Genomic DNA, 21256 nt, shown 5'->3' with positions numbered 1-21256 from the left:
ATTTCAGGGAGCAGTTGAATATGCATGAAGCTATTTTAGAAAAGATGTGCCCAGCCCAGCCAATCCAAACCCCATCCTTTCCCTTGGAAATGCCAAGAGGAGCTGAATGGGACCTTTCTTAGTCTTTCCCACCGGGGTGGGGGTTTTTCAGAAGCCGCAGAAACAACACCTGGGCTAATGTTGGTCTAGCAGCCCTGTCAGCTCTGCCTCCCAATCCTGCGGTCACAGAGGCTCCAGGCCAGAGAGCTCAGCCCTCCAGAGTCCTTCAGAGCCTTGGCAGCCTTCAACCACAACCGTGCTACAATCCAGTTGGCCTGTATTTGTTCATTTATTCCTTTAACACACTTTTATGGATAGATGAAATGAGACAAGTTCATTTGAGGGGGTAAATGGACAGGTGAGTGGGGACGACGGCCTTGTGGTTCCTAAACAGAGGGGTGACTGGAAGAAGGAGCCCTCAGTTCTTCCTGATGGCTTGAGGGGGGGGGATGGTTGGATATGGTTCGGGGTGGGAGGGAGGGTGTGCCTGTAAGAAGGCGAGAAAGAAAGGGGAGCAAGACTGTGGGGGCCTGGAGTGCTAAGCTAAAGCATGCCACTGTCTCTGAGACCCCGGCTGGGCCAGGAAGGCTCCCTTCTGAGCCTACAGCGCTGGTGCACCCCTGTTACTGCCCTCAATCCAGACCGGATGTCCCTTGGACAGATTCTCCCGGTCATCTATGCAACCCAGAGCCAGGCTAGGCACTGAGCAAATGCCCAGAATTTTGGTTGAAAGCGTGGATTCTGGAACCAGACTGCGTGGGTTCTGATCTGAACTCTGCTTCTCACTAGCTCTGACCTTGGGCATGCTATCAGCCTCTTTGCCTCAGTTCTCTCACCTAAAAATGAGGATAATAATAATAAGAAAAAATGAGGATAATAACAGTACCTATCTCTTTTGGTGAGAAGTACATGAAATACATAAAGGGCTTAGAATTCTATGGGGTGCCAGGTAAGAAACATCTAAAATTATTAGCTGTTTTTATTATTCTATCGAATCTGGTTTTTATCTTGACAATGGAAAGCCATCAGGGAAGAGGATTTCTTTCCAAAATAAAAATAAGTTTACTGCTTTGCCTGATTTTACCTACACATGTCTACCATAAAAGTTAAAGTGTTATAAGTACAAGGAAGAAAGAGGGAAACTATCTTTCATGCTAACCCGCAGATAACTGTCATTAACATGACTATCTAGGGACTTCCCTGGTGGTCCAGTGGTTGAGAATCCACCTTCCAATGTAGGGGGCTCCGGTTTGATCCCTGATACGGGAACTAAGATCTACATGTCTCAGGCAAGTAAACCACCTGCGACAACTAGATAAAGCCCGAGTATCACAACGAAAGATTCTCATGTGCTGAAACAAAGGCTCCCACATGCTGCACCTAAGACTTGACACAGCCAAATAAATAAATAAGTAAATATTTGCTTAAAACATGACTAACTTTTTAAGATACAGTTGATCGTCATTATTCAAGGACTCTGCATTTGCAAATTCACTGACTCACTGAAGTTGGTTTATAATCTCGAAATCAACACTCACAGTGCCTTTGTGCATTTGCAGACGCACACAGAACAAGACGCACACAGATTTGAGCCTCTCCACGTGCGTGTTCCCAGCTGAGGTCAGAAAGGTTTCAGCTCCCCTATGTCAACAAGTGTCCTTTTTACAGTCTATTTAGTGCCATTTTTGTGCTTTTTGTCAGGGATCTCACTGTGATGTGCCTTACAGAGACAACACGTGTGTTAGACAAGCTTCCTCCAGGCAAGACTTACAGGGCTATTTGCCATGAGTTCAATGTTTATATATATATATATATATATATGTATATATATATATATAGTTGAAATATATATATAAAATAAGATGTATTTGATAGAAATACACATAAAACAAGGTTATGTATTGACAGGTTGACAAAAATGTCCAGAGGCTCCCAGGCACCTAATGTTATATTTCCCCTAGGAGTGATGGTTCAGTGCTCACTGAGCCAGTGTTTGTGGAACTTTATAGAACTTAACAACTGTGAATAACAAGAATCAATAGAACTTTTCTAGATACACAGATGTATACCATTTGGACCATACTTTCCACATTATTTTGACCATCTTAAAAAAAAAGTAGTAATCAGGACATCCCTGGTGATCCAGTGGTGAAGAATCAAATCAACCTGCCAATGCAGGGGACACAGGTTCGATTCCTGGTCTGGGAAGATTCCACATGCTGCAGGGCAACTAAGCCCTCGAGACGCAACTACTGAGCCCACACACCTCAACAATGGAAGCCTGTGTGTTCTAGAGCCTGTGCTCCATAACAAGAGAAGCCACCCCAGTGAGAAGCCCAGGCACTGCAATAGAGAGTAGCCCCACTCGGAGCAACTCGAGAAAGGCTGCATGCAGCAATGAATGCCCAGCATAGCCAAAAATAAACGAATAAAATTTAAAAACCATATCCTGTTATGTGAAAGGCAGCTTTCTGAACCCATAAACACATACAGGTCTCTAGACGGCTGCATCTCCATGGGCATTCTTTTACTTATTAACCTACTGATGGACGAATTGATTGCTTCTGATTATTCACTGTTTTAAGCAACACTATGATAAACAGTCTTATTGGTAATAATAAAATAGCCAACATTTATTCAGTGCTTACTCCGGGCCCAGCACTCTGCTATGAGTTTTATAAATATTATGTCATTGAATTTTCTTTATAATAAGGATACATATAAATTTACATATGCATATATAAATTATATCTATGATTTTTATAAGTATTATCTCATTGAATATTATCTCACAACAAGGCTATGAAGGTGGTATTATTATTATAACCACTTAACAGATAAGGGATCTGATGCTTAGAGAAGTTAAGTAATCTTACAGGATCACAGGGCTTAAAACCAGGTCTCTCTGACCTCTGATGCCTCTTTCTTAACCAGTACGCTCTGCTTCCTTCTTATATGTACGATTCCAGGCACTTTTTGACTGTTTCCTTAGGATACTGTTTAGAAGCGGACTGAATTGAAGTCTATGCACACTTGAAAATGTTGATACGTATTAAGTTCAATTCACAGTCCACCAGCAGTCCTCCAGGGCCCCTGTGTCCTACCGCTCATTTCCCTAGGTGTTCTCACACTTCGAAATAGGCAACCAGAGGTACCTCTTGACTCTTTAATGCACGTCCTTTGACTACGGGTGGCTACCCTTCATATGCTTGCCATGCCCTGTGTTTTGTCTTTTGCAAACTGCTTATTCATATCCTCTGCCCATTTTTCTACTGATCTGTCTTTACCCGATTTATGAGCTCTTCTGTCTTAGTGCTATTAACCCTTCACCCATCATACACACTTTTCTTAGTTCATTATTATTCTCTAACCCTGATTATTGTGGGATTTTTTTTGCCCATGGGTCTTTAATGATTGATATTTTATTTCATGATTTCTGGCTTTATTTTTCTACTTAAGGAGGCATTCTCCATCCCAACAGGGTATAAATATTCCCTCACTGTTTTTCTTCTAATACCTTTCTGGTTTCATGCTTTTTCTTTAGCTTGGAAGTACTTTGATGCAAGGACTGAGATTTGGATCTAGTTTTATTCTTTTATTTTTCTTCTAAAATAGCTAACTTGTTATCTTATAGTATGTTAGGAATCATTTGCCTTCTTGTCTCTAATTTTAAACACCACGCTCACTTACATCTACTTTTGGGTGCTCTGTTCTTGTTCATCGATCCACAAGCCTATTCTTTTACCAACACTGATTTTTTTCTAGGTTATTTATTCTAAGTTTATATTTTCAGATATACTTTATAATCATTTAATGGAAACACTTTATTGGAATTGGAATTTCATTTAACTTATAGACTAATTCACAATGCCTTCCCAAGTTTATTCCTGGAGTTCTGTGTCTTTGGAGACTGGAGTCTTTTCCCTCCATGCTTTTCCCAGCTGGCTCATTCTGATGCCACCTTCTTCAAGGACCCTGTTCCAGCCAACCCTGCAGGAAGGAACCACTCTCTCCCACAACATTTCCCATGTCATTCTTACATTTTCACCCTAAATGACAATTATTAGTGAGACAGCGGGCTCTTGGAAGGCAGGGTCCCTGCATGGCCTGTTTGTGCACCTATCGCCATATGTTGGTAGATGGTCAAGGCCATGGAGATACTTGCAGAATGAGTAAATGAATGAATCAATAAGTGAATGAGGACTCCCCTGGTGGTGCAGTGGACAGGATTCTACCTGCCAATGCAGGGAACACCGGTTTGATCCCTGGTCCAGGAAGATTCTATATTCTGGAGAGCAAGTAAGCCCACATGTCGCAACGACTGAGCCTGTGTGCTGCAACTATTGTGTATCTAGAGCTTTTGCTCTGCAACAAGAGAAGCCACCATAAAGAGAAACCACCGTAATGAGAAGCCTGTGCACGGCAACTAGAGAGTAGCCCCCATTCACCACAACTAGAGAAAAGCCCACACAAAGCAATGAAGACCCCATGCAGCCAAATACAAATAAACAAAATTATTCTTAAAAAAACAAATGAAGGAAAGACATATGCCTAGAAAACTGAAAGTGAAGTAGATTTTCTATCGAAAAAAAATTTACTTTTCCATAGACTTTCATTAAAAAAACAAAAGCTTTGTCTTCAGCTAACTTCCTGAGACCATGCCAGAATCAGAGAAGTGGGGGCTGCTAGGGTGATGTGCCAAGTGCAGCCTGCCCCAGCACCTCTCCCCAGAGACTTCCACCCTTGCCGAGCAGCCTAGCCACTTCTCAGGGAGGCTCTCAAGGCCTTGAGGACTTTCCAGAAGGAGGAGCACAGGCATTCATGAAGTGCCTGTTTGAACTTTCCTGGAAGATACAAAACTTCTGAAAGGTTGGTATCACTAGTCCCATTTTGTGGATGGAGAAACTGAGACTCCGAGAGATGGAGCCCTGATCTAGTAACTGACAAGACTGGCAGGAGATGAAGCTGTGGAACTCTGGCCTGGAAGCCTGGCCTCTCCCACAATAATGTCCAAAGCCCAGAGTCTGAGAGGCTAAGGGGCCCAGAGAAGAGTCCCACATGGAGTTGGAGAGACAGGGTCCTGCCTTCACTTTTTTCCTCCAGAGCAGCAGTGATGCCCATGGGCTGTGCCTGAAGAGCATTGAACTCCAGTCTAAGAGCCAGTGTCCAGGCTGGGGATGTGTTACACCGGCCCTGCTGTCACCCTGGGACTGGGGAGGGGAGCTGGGGTGGAGGTGGAAGATTTGCCACGGGGGAAGGGGCTGGTCTCCAGCTCACATCTGGGGACGCCCTTCCGTTTCCCTCCTCCCAGTCTGCCCAGGGTTGGCGTTTCTCGACTTGGCCCTGCAGGCCCCTCCTGGGAGTCCGGCCAAGCAGCCACTTCCTTATGGGGCTGGCAGCTGCTGGGCCAGTCTCAGCTCACTTCTAAGCCTGGATCAAGGCTCCGGTTTCTCATGAAGGACCGTGGGTTGGGGATCGATACATTCAACTGTCTCGGCACTGTGTCTGACCCCATGTGGGCCCCAGGGACGTGGAGATGAGTAAGCCACTGGCTTCCTCCCTTGTGGCTCCATTCTGCTCACGAGGCAGAGTGTGCGGAAAGTTTCTAGCCCCACCTTGGTGCCACGGTAGAGATACCTAAGTGCTGGGGGAGCCTAGATGGGGAGAGAGTGGGGAGACGGTTCAGCAGGTACCACGCTGTGAAGGTTAGATGTCAGGCTATGGCACGTGAACCTCACCTTGTGGACGAAGGGAGCCGTCCCATGTTTTGAAGCAAGAGCCTCCCACAAACAGGTTTGTGCTTCAGAAACACACCAACCAGGTATGTGTGTGTGTGTGTGCATATATATATGTGTGTGTGTGTGTGTGAGTGTGTAGATTTCTTTTTAACATAAATTACCTATTTTAGATTAAAACAATTATATTTTCTAACAAAACTTTAGAGAGTGGCGTTATTTTATATTTATATATTATTTTATATTTTGGTAATGTCTTAAAGACAGCTGGATTTTTGTATATGCCTCTACACTTGATCTTTATTTTCAACAAACATGTATAGTTTTTAAGGTGAAAATTAAAGCATCTCCATTTTGTAAAAATAATACCAAACCTAAGAGAACACTGAGCAGATGGTTATGAACCCAGATGAACCGGTGACCCATATGGTGCCTGGGAATGGAAAGAACCCTGGACTTACAGTTCACATTCAAGCTCCTGCCGCTGACATGCTGGATTACCTTGAGCAAAATTACTTCCCCATCTCAACCTCAGTTCCTTTGCCTGTAAAATGGGAATTCTCTCACCTCATACACAGGGCTGCCATCAGGACAAAATGGGATGTCAGAGGACATTGTACGTTTGTACACATTTGACAAAGGTAAAACAGTAAGGTGAGGAAGTCTCTCTCTACATGCCCATGGACGTTTCAGATACCCTGCTACAAACTCACCACCATCCATTTCTCGAGAAGTCTCTCTCTCAGCTGTTTCAGCTCAAACTCAAGCCTGTCCTGTGAAAACATGGCCCTGTCCAGAGAAGCAATCGTTCATGTGTTCGGCGGGCCACCTGCCCGCCAGGTCCGGCCTGCTGGGGTGGGAACGTCAACATCGGCCCCTTCCTGGTGAGGGAAGGAACAGGGAGCCGGCTTGTTCTCCGAGAGCAGAAGACTGGCCGGCAAGGAGGAACATTTTAAGGTGGGACGCTTCCTCCTGCACCTTTGGCAGCTGTCTACATAAGGCATCCATTATGTGCTGCCCCTAAGGCCAGTGGGCCCGAGAGGCTAGGCTAAAATTAGTGCAAAAATGCGCACCCGCCAGAGACACAGAACATCCGAAGGTCAGATGCCTGCAGCCAGCCACCTGGGCAGGAGCCAGGGAGCGGGCACGGAACAGCTGTGGCAGCATCGGCCTCGGCTTCCTCTCGGGCATGGGGACGACAGCCCTGCCCAGAGTCCTGGTTCCACAGCTTGGCTTGAGTTGAAAAATAGGATGCAGAGTACAATCCCAAACATGTTTTTGAAAAAAAAAAATTGTGTACATTCATAGGAAAAAAAGGTGAGAGAGGAATTCACTAAATATCCAAGAGGCAGTATCAAATATGGAATAGTGGCTAAATGTTTTTCTTTTCTTGTACCTCCCAAAACATTCTCAACAAATATATACTGCTTTTTCAATCAGAAGAAAACACAACTGGACTTCGCTGGTGGTCCAGTGGTTAGGAATCTACCTGCCAATGCAGGGGACACAGGTTTGATCCCTGGTCCACTAAGCCTGTGCATCACAGCTACTGAAGCCTGTGCACCCCAGAGCTCATGCTCTGCAGCAAGAGAAGCCTCTGCAATAAGAAGCCCGTGCATCACAACTAGAGAGTAGCCCCCACTTGTCACAACTAGAGAAAGCCCACGCACAGCAACGAAGAATGAGTGCAGCCAAAAAATAAATAAATACATAAAATTTTTTAAAAAGAAAACACAATAAAAAATGCCATCCATTATATGTTTATGTTAAATATAATTTTGCATATATCTTAAATTTGTAAAAGTGATTAAATTGTATACATTTATAGTCATATAGCGAGGGCTTCCCTGGTGGCTCAGACTATAAAGAATCTGCCTACAATGAAGGAGACCCGGGTTCAATCCCTGGGTCAGGAAAATCTCCTGGAGAAGCACATGGCAACCCACTCTGGTATTCTTGCCTGGAGAATCCCATGGACAGGGGAACCTGGTGAGCTACAGTTTATGGGTCACAGAGAGTCAGACATGACTGAGTGACTAACACACACACACATAGTCATATAGCATATATGTGTACGTAAATGTGTTTAGATATCTAGTCCACTGATGTTCATCGCTTTGAATTCCAGAATATCAAGCCTGACTGGCATTAAAGAGAAACATTCTCCAAGTCTTCCTTTTATGGAAGAAACTCAGGTCCCAGAAGCAAAGCAGGATGCTGAGAAATTACGTTTCACTGATCTTCATTCTGATAGGAGTTTCCCCAAATCTTGCCCACTTTAATTCTGTTGTTGTTTTTACTCCCACTTTATGGAGAGGGAAACTGAGGCACAGAATTGATTCACCCCACAGCACCCAGCTAGGAAGCCACAGAGTGAAGTTCCAGCCCTGTTTTCTTATCCAGAACCCAGGGAGCTGGAAGGAAGGACCTGTGGAAAACACTGGCTCCCTACTGTAAGTAGAGCTGCAATGAACGCTGGGGTGCATGTGTTTTTTGGAATTATGATTTCCTCCCAGGATTAGGATTGCTGGGTCATACGGTAGCTCTATTTTTAGTTTTTCTTAAAAAAACTTTTTTTTATTGAAGGATAATTGCTTTACAGATTTTTTTTGTTTTTTGTCAAACCTCAACATGAATCAGCAATATAAGTATACATATATATCCCCTCCCTTTTGAACCTCCCTCCCGTCTCCCGCCCCATCCCACCCCGTCTAGATTGATACAGAGCTCTTGTTTGAGTTTCCTGAGCCATACAGCAAATTCCTGTTGGCTATCTATTTTACACACAGTGATGTAAGTTTCCATGTTACTCTTTCCACACATCTCACCCTCTCCTCCCCTTTCCCCATGTCCGTAAGTCTATTCTCTATGCCTGTTTCTCCATATTTTTAGTTTTTTAAGGAACCTCCACACTGTTCTCCATAGTGGCTGGACCAATCTACATTCTCACCAACAGTGTAAGAGGGTTCCCTTTTCTCCACACCCTCTCCAGCATTTATTGTTTGCAGATTTATTGTTGATGGCCATTCTGACCGGTAAGGACATGGAAAGAAGCTTTATGTCCATCATTAGAGGAAGGTGTGGTCGATATATACAATGGAATATTACTCAGCCATAAAAAGGAATGGCATTATGCCATTTGCCAAGATATGGATAGACCCAGAGCCTGTCAGACAGAGTGAAGTAAGTCAGAAAGAGAAAAATAAATATGGTACATTAACGCAACTATGTGGAATCTAGAAAAATGGTACAGATAAATATATTTGCAAAGCAAATATGCATATTTGCATACTTACAGAAGTAGAGAACAAATGTATGGATGCCAAGGGGGAAATGAGGGAGGGTGGGATGAATTGGGAGATTGGGATTGACCTATATACACAACTATGTATAAAACAGATAACTAATGAAAACCTACTGTATAGCACAGGGAGCTCTCCTCAGTGCTCTGTGGTGACCTAAGCGGGAAGGATTTAAGGTCCAAAAAGAGGGGATGTATGTAGACATATAGTTGATTCACTTTGCTGTATCAGTAGAAACTAACACAACATCATAAAGCAACTATACTCCAATAAAAATTAAAAAAAACAAAAAACAAAAAAAACTAGCTCCCTGAAGCCTCAAGTATTCAGTAAGCCATCCCACACAGGAACATGTTTTGACCGTCTTTCCTGAGATCTTTTGGGTGGTGCAGGCCCTCCCTGCCTCTGGGAGCCTTTGAAGGAACAAGTGCAAAGAATGGTGTGGGGACACAAAGGTCACGGTGCCCCCGCTTTCTCCATGTGGATCAGGTTGGGTGGGGAAGGTTTGCAGGGGAAGTCAGGCAGGTGCCAGATCTTCAGAACAGGAAGAATCAGCCAGGGAAGCTGACTCTCAAGCTCTGCCTTCCTTAACTGGCCCCCTCCAGCCTTCCAGTGCTCCAGCTCTGGAAAAATCTTGAAGCCACTGCAAGTGCTAGATTCTGAGCCTTCTGCTCCAGCTACAATGTCTGTCTGCAATGCCTGTCCCTGTCTATATACTGTCCCTGCTCTTTCAGAGCTCAACACATCCCTGCATTTATGCATTCTTGTTAGCAAACACATTTTCACTGAGTGCCTACTGGAAATGGCAACCCACTCCAGTATTCTTGCCTGGAGAATTTCATGGACAGGGGATCCTGGTGGGCTACTGTCCGTGGGCAAAGAGTCGGACACAATTGAGCGACTAACACTGACACTATGCATTAGAGCAAGACAGACAGAGTCCCAATCCTGCCGGTGCCCCGAGTTCTTAGAGAGGGCTTAGCGTTCAGGCTGCACCAGGTCATTCAAGGGAGGGCTCTGAGGTCAGGCTGCCCAGGTTTAGCCTGGCTTGGCCACTTCCCAGCTGTATGTGCCCAAGACAGTCACTCGGCCTCTCAGCATCAGTTCTCATCTGTAAAAGAGGATGATAACTTCCTGCCTCATAGCGCTGTTGTATAGGTGGAGGGTAAATCCATATAAAACTCGTAGAACCTATTATACAGAGTGAAGTAAGTCAGAAAGAGAAACACCAGCACTGTATATTAATGCATGTATATGGAATTTAGAAAGACGGAAATGACAATTCTATATGCAAGGCAGCAAAGGAGACACAGATGTAAAGAACAGACTTTTGGACTCTGTGGGAGAAGGCGAGGGTGGGAAGATTTGAGAGAATGCCACTGAAACGTGTATATTACCATATGTAAAATAAATGACCAGTGCAAGTTCGATGCATCAAGCAGGGCACTCGAAGCTGGTGTTCTGGGACAACCCAGTGGGATGGGACGGGGAGGGAGGTGGGAGAGGGGCTCAGGATGGGGGGACATGTGCACCCGTGGCTGTTTCATGTCAATGAAAAAACCATCACTATATTGTAAAGTAATTATCCTCCAATTAAAATAAATTAATTAATATAAAAAATAAACTTGGATTACCTCTTAAAAATATTCTTAGAGCAGTGCCTGGCACATAGTAAGTGCTCAATAATCATTCATTATTATAATTCTTCTTCTTATTATCAAACATATTTCTCAGATTCCCTCCTTATGATGGCCCCTGCTCCTGCCTTCTAGCTGCCCCTCCTCTTAAGCCCCTGAGAGCATCAGTAGCTATGTGATATGGGCCTTTGAGGACTATTTGTCCTCATATTCCTGTATGTGGTGCAGGGACCATAGTTATTCATCTCTATCCCAGGTCCTGGCACAAACACGGCAACAGTGTCTCCAGGACTACTGTCAAGTTGGTGGGTAACACATGCCCTCAACTCCAACCAAGAAAAGTCTCAGAAGCGCCTCGCTGCCGGGGCCCTAGAGGAGCCGCAGCTGGCCCTATCTCAGAGCTCACTGATGTTCCTCTAACTGTGAAGCCTGACCTGGATCCCACCCTCCTGAGCTGACAAGGGAGCGGGTACCAGGCTTCCTAGAATGCTTCTCTGTGCTGGGGAGCTGGGGAGCTCTGCAGGGCGGGTCATCCCAAACACCAACACAGACGCCCCACCAATCGGGATCTTTCCCATGGCAATGCCTTACCTACCGGTCCCTTTGCCTAGAGCGCACTCTTTGCCTTTCACAGTCCTCCTGATCTGATGAACTCCTACTGATCCTTCACATCCCCTCTTACACAGCGCTTTCCCTTTCTTACAGTATATTGTTATTTGTTTACACATCCCTTCTGGAGAAGGGACCTTCTTATTCCTGTAGGGGCCCCTAGTGTCTGCCAGTGCCTGGAAGAGAGGAGTTGTCAGGAAAGTTCTGCCAACCTAAATTTTCAAACGAAACTCTAGTCCATTGGTCTGACTGCCCATGAAGGCACAGGTGCGAACTGCCACACTTGGACCAAGAAAACCCACAGGCCTTCCCAGGACACTTGCTCCATCGCTGGGACGGGAGCGGGGGGAGCAGCCGGGAACATAAGCGTCCCGTGTGACGGGCAGCGGGCTGGCCTTTCACGGAGCTCTGGCCCCTGATTCTGGAACCACCCGAGGAGGTGGGTATGTGGGAGATGAAGACCCCCAGGCAGAGGCGGTTACACTGCTCCCCGAGGGAGTGACAAGACAGGGCTGGAGTCCAGTGCTCTGGCCCCCAGAGTCTCCTCTCCGTCTGTCCCAGGAGACAACAGATGTGAAGGCGTTTCGAGTCCTGCCAAGAGAGGAAACTGCAAAACTCCACAATTGCAGAGTGTTACCCGCCACACAGAAAACGACTCTGGGGCGGGAGCCACCTGGGTGTGTAGTGGAGGGGGGAGGGCTGAGGAAGAAGGGCTTTAGTAACAGTACTGCATTCTTTCTCTTTTCCTTTCTTTTAAATATTTATTCATTTATTTGGCTGCGTGGGGTTCTTTGTTTTGGCACATGGACTCTCTAGGTGTGGCACGTGGGCTTGGCTACCCCACAGCCTGTGGGATCTTACTGCCTGGACTGGGGATCAAATCCACGTCCCCTGCATTACAAGGCAGATTCTTAACCACTGGACCGCCAGGGAAGTCCCTGAATTCTTTTTTTAAACAAACAGTTCTTTGTCTGCATTTTTAAAATTTTCACTTTTTATATTTTTGGCCACATCGCATGGCATGCGGGATCTTAGTTCCCCAACCAGGGATTGAGCCAGCACCCGTTGGATTGGACTTAGGGAGTCTTAACTATTGGGCCACCAGGGAAGCCCCAACACTGAATTCTTACAGGACTGCTGTCTGGGGGGAGGCGGCCCAGCGTTCTTTAGGGGCGGGGGAGGAAGGGAACCGGGTCGGGTGGGAAGAGGGGTTCTGATGGCAAGTCCAGCAGCCCTCCACCAGAGAGGCCCCCCGGGTGCCTTGTGGCTGCCCTTCACTAGGAGATCTGAAGGGCCCCAGCGGGGCACAGACAGCTCAATGAGGGGTTCCTGCCCTGGGCCTCCCATGACTAATGTTCAAGGTTCTGACACAAGCATCTCCTTGCTGCTCTCAGCCTCTCCCTGGGGCCCAGAGTCTTCTCCTGGCATCCCAGACTGACCATCTGCTTTCCTTCCTCAGTCATATAGGGCCCAACCCAAGCTCCTTAACCTAGCATTCAAAGCCCCACCTGTTTCTCCCAGGCTCACTTCTATCCACTCTTTCTCTGCGCCTACTAATCCTATTTATTCCACCTTTGCACATGCTGTCTTCTTAGCCTAGAAGGCCCTTCTTCCTATTTTGCCCAGTGAACTCCTATTCATCCTTCAAAGCCCAGTTTAAGTTTCACTTTCCAATGGTCTTCCCTCAAACACCCCCACAACCAAACCCAGACAGGATGGACCCCTCCCGCCTTCACAGGTTTCCTCTACTGTGGCTATTTACACATCGCCTCCTCCTTCAGATGGGAAACTTTTTCAGAGCAACAATGTGCTTTATTCTTCTCTGAACCTCAGCGCCCTCTGGTCTCATCTCCTGGGCAGCTCTCCTGGGCTTCCTCGCAGATCAGCCGATAAGCTTTGGCCTTGCACTCACTCCCACACAAAGAAAGGCCCTGCTCTTAGGTTAACCTGCTCTCCCACCCTTTGTTGCCTTTTACCCAGCTAGATCTTCACACCCACACTCTGCTGCGGGCCTGCCCATGCTCTCAGCATGTGTGGGCCACCTTTGCCCTTCCCATCTGGGCACTGCAGTCTACAGTGACCGTGGTGTGCTATGCAGCCATGACAGGGCCATGCAAGGTGACTGTCCATGTTTGAATTCGACTTCAAGCACAGTTGGCTGGAAGGGACACAGGTCCTGGCCCCCAATGCACACATGCACACACAGGGTACACGCAAAGCCCAACCCAGGCTCCCCGTGGACGGGAGGTCCATGGAACCATCAAACAGGAGGTGAGCCCTAGGGCAGTGGCAGACAACTGCTCTGCCCTTGGTCCCTCCTCCCAGCCCAAGGCCTTGATCAGAGCCTGGAAGAGCTGACTTCTGGCCTGCCCCATTCACTGAATCCGATTCCCTCACATTCACACAGAAACAAAGAAAGGCAGGTTCCTGTCTGAGATTTTCCTGAGTAGTGAAGGCTGACATGGTGTCAGAACCGGTTCCCTGGCTCCTCTCCCAGGACACATTCCTAGCGCCATATGCTGCCATGGGTAGAAACGCCAGCTGCAGGACCCTGGACATTTGGCAGCATCTTCCTGAAGTCTTGGTAGAGTGCAGGGCTCCATTCTCCTGCCAAGGCTGGAGGCAGCCCAACCTCCCTCCTGGCCATACACACGCCCATGGTCTTGGGGTTGTGCTGAAATGGCTCCACGTCCCATGTTGGGAGGGAGTGATGGGGAGCTTACCTGCTAAGGGCCAGCCGTGGTCTCATGGTCGAGATATGTCAGAGTTTTTTAAGAGCTTGCAGGGCTGTGCTGGAGGGAGGCCTGTGGGAAGCAGAGAATGTGAGAATATTATACCACCGCCATCTGTCAACTTGCACTTGAGTTTGAAAAACGCACCCCCCACATGGTGAGCACAGCCTCACTGAGAAGAGCCTCACAGCTGAGCTCCAGCCACCACCCCTTTTCCAACAGGGTCATCCCAGGGTCAAGATCAGACTCCCCGGGGGTGCCATCGTAGCCTCCTGACCCCACTCCCAGAGCTGGAAGTCCGGAGTCAACAGCCCCCGCTGGAGCTTCTGTGTTCTATTTCTGCTTCCCAGTGGAGGAACTCTCACTTTCAAGCACTCCTTAAGAAAAACCTCCCCTCACAGGTTCCCAGAGCACGAATCGTTGTAATTCATTCATTCTTTCTTCCATTATCCATTCATTCATGCCAGCATTCCCTAGCCACTTGGGAAATCTCTTAGGTGCTGCCGTCAGGTCTTGTGGAAGCAGTCACGGAAAAGGACAGCTCAGGTCCCTGTATACCCAGGGCAAATGCCACAGCTCCAAATCCCCAGCCTGCTGGGCTCCCCTCTCCAACTGATCTCTGTGCTAGACATTGGGCAAAGCCCTTAACACTCCACAGGATGCTTCCATCAATTTTAGCATGAGGACTCCTTCTCATGCGAAAGTATTCCTCAGAACTGCCCCCCACTGCACACTTAGCAGCTTTTCTTTGAAAAAAATACAAAAGCTACGGGAATGTGCTAAGTTGTTCCAGTCATGTCCGATTCTTTGAGACACTATGGACTGTAGCCTGCCAGGCTTCTCTGTCCATGGGATTCTCCAGTCAAGAATATTGGAGTGGGTTGCTATGTCATCCTCCAGGGTATCTTCCCAACCCAGGGATCAAACCTGCATCTCTTATGTCTCCTGCATTGGCAGGTGGGTTTTTACCACTGGCGCCACCTGGAAAGCCCTACAAGAACATAATGCTTTACAATTAATTTGTATTTTAGTGATCACAGCACCACTACATCTAGTTAAATAATGGTTATACACATTGGACACATTGTTATTTCTGTCTCCCATGTTTAAGGCTTTGACCCCTTGGAGATCCATTCATTCAATATTTGTTCAATGGGTATTTAAGGGGCATCTCTGGGATGCCTGGCCCTGGGGTCACAGGTTAGGGGTCCAGGTAGGGGAAAGAGCAGTGGCTCTGCATGGTGGGGTGCTTAAGCTCCAACCCAGCACAGACTGGAAGGGAGCCCTCAGCAGGCCACTTGGCCTCTCTCTAGCCCAAAATCCTTATGAGTAAAGTGGAGATGACCACCCTGACACTGGAAAGTCATAATAGGATGAAATGAGATAGAAAGCACTCAGGTTAGAGCCTGGCATAACGCAGAAGCTCAACAAATGGGCACCAGAGGACCTTCATCATCACTGACCATCACCCTCATCATCACTATTGTCATTATTATCACCACCACCACCATCGTTGTGAATACCCTCATCGTCAGACCACCCCCACTGCCACCGCCACATCGTTCTTCCCGTCTCTTGCTGAACCCCAAGAGGCCTGTCCCTGCCCCTCCAGTAGGACACACTGTAGTCTCCACCTTAAAATAGAGTCATGTGTATGCACATTTTCTTTCTCAAAGTCATGCCCTGCTCTATAATTTCAGAGCGGTGTGAAACTGGGTAAGGTACTTAACCTGTCTTAATCTGTTTCTGCATGTAAAAATGGGACAAGGTTTAGTAACTCATGGAATTGCTACAATGTAAATGCATATAAAAACTCAACACAATATCTGGGATGTGGTAAATGCTTAATAATTGCTGGTCATTATTACTGTTATTATTACACTTCTCCTATCCTCTGAGCCCCTGAGAGCAGAGACCATGCCAAATTCATCTCAGTCTCCCCACAGAGTCTAGCACAAGGCTTTTCTCCCAACAGACATTAATGAATGTTTGCTAAAACAGTCTTGGAGGCTTACACAAAATCAGATGCAAAATAACTCAAGGGACAGGAGCATGGAACATGGTCAAGGAGAGAGAAGGAGAGAGCCCTGATGAGACTCTGAAAACTTCCAACAGACCTCCTAAAGGGAGCCATTTGTTACCTGGGGAGCCAATCTGCAGATCTGCTAGGACCTTCAGCCATTCATTCATTCATCAAGCTGACCAAAATCTCATTTGGTTCAATAACAAATCCTTGCCCAGTGCCTTTTTCCCCCTATTTTAAATCTTGCTTCCATCTGGCACACCAGTTGGTCTTCACAGAAATGCTTGGAGGCAGTTAGAACAGGTACGAACTATCCATTTTGTAAATAAAGTACTGGAGACTCAGAGAGGTGATGAAACTTGCCAAAGGGCACATAACAGTCAAGGCTATGGTGGAAAGTGGAGGAGGGTCTCGTTCATGACACTGACTCCTTCCCACTGGCCTCATGATGTCAAGCACTTTACAAATCCGGAATCGCTCATTCTCACTGCCCACTTTGCTTTTCAGCCAACAAAACTGAATTAAGTTATTTTGGTGCTATTTTAACATGCCTGTTGGAAAAGAAAGACGAGAAGTTCCATGAGTCAGGGATTATGAGAGCCACAACAGTGTAGGGGCAATTAAATGTATGGGTGCTGACCCCAGATGGCCTGGGTTCAAATCCTGACTCTGATATTCATTAGCTGTGGAACAGTGGGCAGAGCACTTAGGCTCTCTGTGCCTTGATTCCTGCATCTATAAGGAAAACTCATTCCAGCTCTCTGCGGGACTGTGACAGTTAAACGAACTCATTTATCTGCAGTATCTAGAATAGTACCTGGCACATAGAAAGGGTTAGTTGTAATCATTATTATTTTTTTAATACTTTTTATGTTATACAGATTTACATAATAATATTTTAAATTATTTATGTATTTATTTATGATGGCACTGAGTCTTTGTTGCTGTGCACAAGCTTTCTCTAGTTGTGGTGAGTAGGGGCTCCTCTCTAGTTGCAGTGCGTAGGCTTCTCATTGCAGTGGCTTCTCTTGTTGCAGGACACTGGCTCTAGGTGTGTGGGCTTCAGTAGTTGTGGCATGTGGGCTTAGTTGCCTCACAGTATGTAGAATCTTCCCAGCCAAGGATCGAACCCATGTCCCCTGCACTGGCAGGTGGATTCTTAACTACTGTATCACCAGGGGAGTCCTGTAATCATTATTATTTGTGATGCATGCTCTGCACCTCAAACAAGGCCTGGCACAGAGAAGATCCCTAAAAAACATGTGTTGGATGGTTTAATGCATGAAATACTCCCTGGAAAGAGGTTGGCAGCTGTGCCTCCAGTGTAGATTAGTCCGTCACAAAGGCAGCTGGAGTTCTGGTCTCAGAGAACCTAGGGTCCCCGAGTTCCTAGGTCAGACAAAACCAGGAGGGAGGAGATTGGTTTAGGAGGTTTTATGTCCAATGCATGTCAGGCCGCTCATGTGCTATATGCTCAGCTCTTCAGTCGTGTCCAACTCTTTGCGACCCCATGGACTGTAGGCCACCAGGCTCTGCTGTCCATGCAATTTTTCAGGTAAGAATACTGGAGTGGGTTGCCATTTCCTCCTCCAGGGGATCTTTCTGACCCAGGGATTGAACTGGAGTCTCCTGCATTGGCAGGTGGATTCTTTACCACTGCACCACCAGGGAACCTCTTATGAAGAGCAGTAAATATGATGAATAATAGCTAAGAATATGGGCTCTAGAGTCAGAAACTTAAATTCAAGTCCTCACTCTCACTCTGTTACTACTAGCTGTGTATTTACTTCCTAATAGTGCCTCAGTTTCCTTATCTATAAAATGGGGATGTCTACTTTGAAGGAAAGTTCGGTTGATCAGATATCCCATGGAGGAGGTAAAGCCTCCTATACCCAGCCCTGGTTCATAGAAATACTGATGACAAGCCTAACAAGGTCAACAGCAGCTGGCCATGATGGAACTCGTCCCATGGGACAGTTCATCCTATGCCAAGCGCTTTTCTTACCATGCTCTCCCTCATGTGGGCTTTGCGTTCCTCTGCTAAGGCTGTGACATGTTAGAAATGCCTAAGCTGCACCCTTGGCCAAAAGGCTGCTGAGAAAAGGCAAATTCTCTATTTGGCCCCAGCGCAGATTGGACTCCATGGAGGTGACATGGCTCCTTGGGAAATGGTCCCCTGGGAATGGTGGTCTCCAAAGAATCCAACTGGGGCGTCCCTCCCAAGCACCAGTGCAAGCATCTCACAGTCACCATGCAGAAGCCTCCAGAGCAGTCCCAGCCCCTATGGGGGGGTGCAGACCCTGCTGTGCTCAGCTTCCCTGTTCAAGACCCCCAGACTCACCAACTGGCCTGCTTATGGGAAGGAATGAACATTTGTTGAGCCAGAAACTACAATCTTGGTTTCATGTAATCCTCACAGCAAGCCTGCAGGTAGGGACCCAGAGGTCTCCGTGGACCAGCTACAAAACCCTGAACAAACTACTCAATCATCCATGCCTCCATTTCCTCATCTGTGAGCACTAGGTAAATATCCTTATGCAGTAAACCCGTTTTGCAGAGAAGGATGTTGAAGCACTGTGGGAAGGGAGGTGCTCTGTCCAAGGTCATATAACTAACAAGTGATGAAGCTGGAGCAGCATGACTTCACAGTTCCATCCATTCATTCATCAATTCTGTTTTGAAGACCCACCCAGTACTGTGCACTGGATCCAAACTCCCTCTCTTAAACATTCATAGATGGTATTATGATATTATACTGAAACTGTATTTTTAATTTTCTAAAACCACAGTGATTTAACAGAAGTCAATATATTTTTTATCTTTGAATAAAATTATATTGATAGGTTCTAATAATGTTTTTGCTTATTCTTTATTTTGGTTTTTGTAGATTTTTTTTAAGAAATAATAAAATAGAACCATTTAGAGTTTGACTAATATAAATAAGAAATAAAAAATATTCATGATGCAGTGGCACAGAAACAGTAAAATCCCCAAAGACTAAATTATTTACTATCTGGCCCTTTATAAAACAAGTTTGCTGACCTCTGATCTACTTGAAGTGACAAATAGATTCAAGGGATTAGATCTGATAGAGTGCCTGAAGAACTATGGACAGAGGTTCATGACATTGTACAGGAGGCAGTGATCAAATCTATCCCCAAAAAGAAGAAATGCAAAAAGGCAAAATGGTTGTCTGAGGAGGCCTGACAAATAGCTGAGAAAAGAAGAGAAATGAAAGGAAAAGGAGAAAAGGAAGGATATATTCATCTGAATGTGAAGTTTCAAAGAAGAGCTAGGAGAGAGAAGAAAGTCTTCCTAAGTGACAATGCAAAGAAATAGAGGAAAACAATAGAATGGGAAAGACTAGAGATCTATTCAAGAAGATTAGGGATACCAAGGGAACAATTTCATGTAAAGATGGGCACAATAAAGGGCAAAAATAGTATGGACCTAACAGAAGCAGAGACATTATTTTGCCAACAAAGATCCATCTAGTCAAGGCTATGGTTTTTCCAGCAGTCATGTATGGATGTGAGAGTTGGACTGTGAAGAAAGCTGAGAGCCGAAAAATTGATGCTTTTGAACTGTGGTGTTGGAGAAGACTCTTGAGAGTCCCTTGGACTGCAAGGAGATCCAACCAGTCCATCCTAAAGGAGATCAGTCCTGGGTGTTCATTGGAAGGACTGTTGCTGAAGCTGAAACTCCAATACTTTGGCCACCTATGCGAAGAGCTGACTCATTGGAAAAGACCCTGATGCTGGGAGGGATTGAGGGCAGGAGGAGAAGGGGGCGACAGAGGATGAGATGGCTGGATGGCATCACCGACTCGATGGGCATGAGTTTGAGTAAACTCTGGGAGTTTGTGATGGACAGGGAGGCCTGGCGTGCTGCGATTCATGGGGTCGCAAAGAGTCAGACATGACTGAGCAACTGAACTGAACTGAAGTGAGCAGAAGCAGGCAACATGGACCACAGCCTTGTCTAACTTAATGAAACTATGAGCCATACTGTGTAGAGTCACCTGAGATGGCCAGGTCACGGTGGACAGTTATGACAAAACACGGTCCACTGGAGAAGGGAATGGCAAACCACTTCAGTATTCTTGCCTTGAGAACCCCATGAACAGCATGAAAAGGCAAAAAGCTAGGACAATGAAAGATGAACTCCCCAGGTGGGTAGGTGCCCAGTATGCCATGGGAAATCAGTGGAGAAATAACTCCAGAAAGAATGAAGAGATGGAGCCAAAGCAAAATCAACACCCATTTGTGAATGTGACTGGTGATGGAAGTAAAGTCTGATGCTATAAAGAGCAATATTGCATAGGAACCTGGAATCTTAGGTCCATGATTCAAGGCAAATTAGAAGTAGTCAAACAGGAGATGGCAAGAGTGAACACTGACATTTTAGGAATCAGTGAACTAAAATGGACTGGAATGGGTGACTCTAACTCAGATGACCATTATATCTACTACTGTGGACAAGAATCCCTTAGAAGAAATGGAGTAGCCCTCATAGTCAACAAAAGAGTCCGAAATGCAGTACTTAGGTGCAATCTCAAACACGACAGAGTGATTTCTGTTTGTTTCCAAGGCAAACCATTCACTATCACAGTAATCCAAGTTTACGCCCCGACCACTAATGCCAAAGAAGCTGAAGTTGAATGGTTCTATGAAGACCTACAAGACCTTCTAGAACTAACACCCCCAAAAGATGTCTTTTTCATTATAGGGGACTGGAATACAAAAGTAGCAAGTCAAGAGATACCTGGAGTAACAGGTAAATTTGGCCTTGGAGTACAAAAATGAAGCAGGTCAAAGGCTAACAGAGTTTTGCCAAGAGAATTCACTGGTCATAGCAAACATACTCTCCCAGCAACACAAGAGAAGACTCTGCACATGGACATCACCAGATGGTCAATACCAAAATCAGATTGATTATATTCTTTGCAGCCAAAGATGGAGAAGCACTATACAGTCAACAAAAACAAGACTGGGAGCTGACTGTGGCTCAGATTATGAACTCCTTATTGCCAAATTCAGACTTAAATTGAAGAAAGTAGGGGAAATCACTAGACCATTCAGATATGACCTAAATCAAATCCCTTACGATTATACAGTGGAAGTGACAAATAGACTCAAGGGATTAGATCTGATAGACAGAGTGCCTGAAGAACTACAGA

General features: G+C 46.0%; 1 protein-coding gene across 7 annotated transcripts in view; it reads right to left on the bottom strand.

Moving 5' to 3' along the window:
- The window catches only part of HIVEP3 (HIVEP zinc finger 3), a 533699-nt gene that overhangs the window by 162766 nt on the left and 349677 nt on the right, over positions 1–21256 (bottom strand). For 6 of the 7 annotated variants that reach the window (XM_043877706.1, XM_043877708.1, XM_043877702.1 and 3 more), the window contains one exon: positions 14046–14126. The gene's annotated coding sequence lies outside the window, so the exon portion shown is untranslated. Of the gene's footprint in view, positions 1–14045; positions 14127–16195; positions 16215–21256 lie in introns of those variants that run through there. The other variant, XM_043877707.1, reaches the window with a different exon arrangement.

The sequence above is a fragment of the Cervus elaphus genome, chromosome 20, assembly GCF_910594005.1.
Source record: "Cervus elaphus chromosome 20, mCerEla1.1, whole genome shotgun sequence".
Classification (NCBI taxonomy): Eukaryota; Metazoa; Chordata; class Mammalia; order Artiodactyla; family Cervidae; genus Cervus; species Cervus elaphus.
Note: the sequence above shows the minus strand (reverse complement) of the source record. Positions and strands in the feature narration are given on the sequence as shown.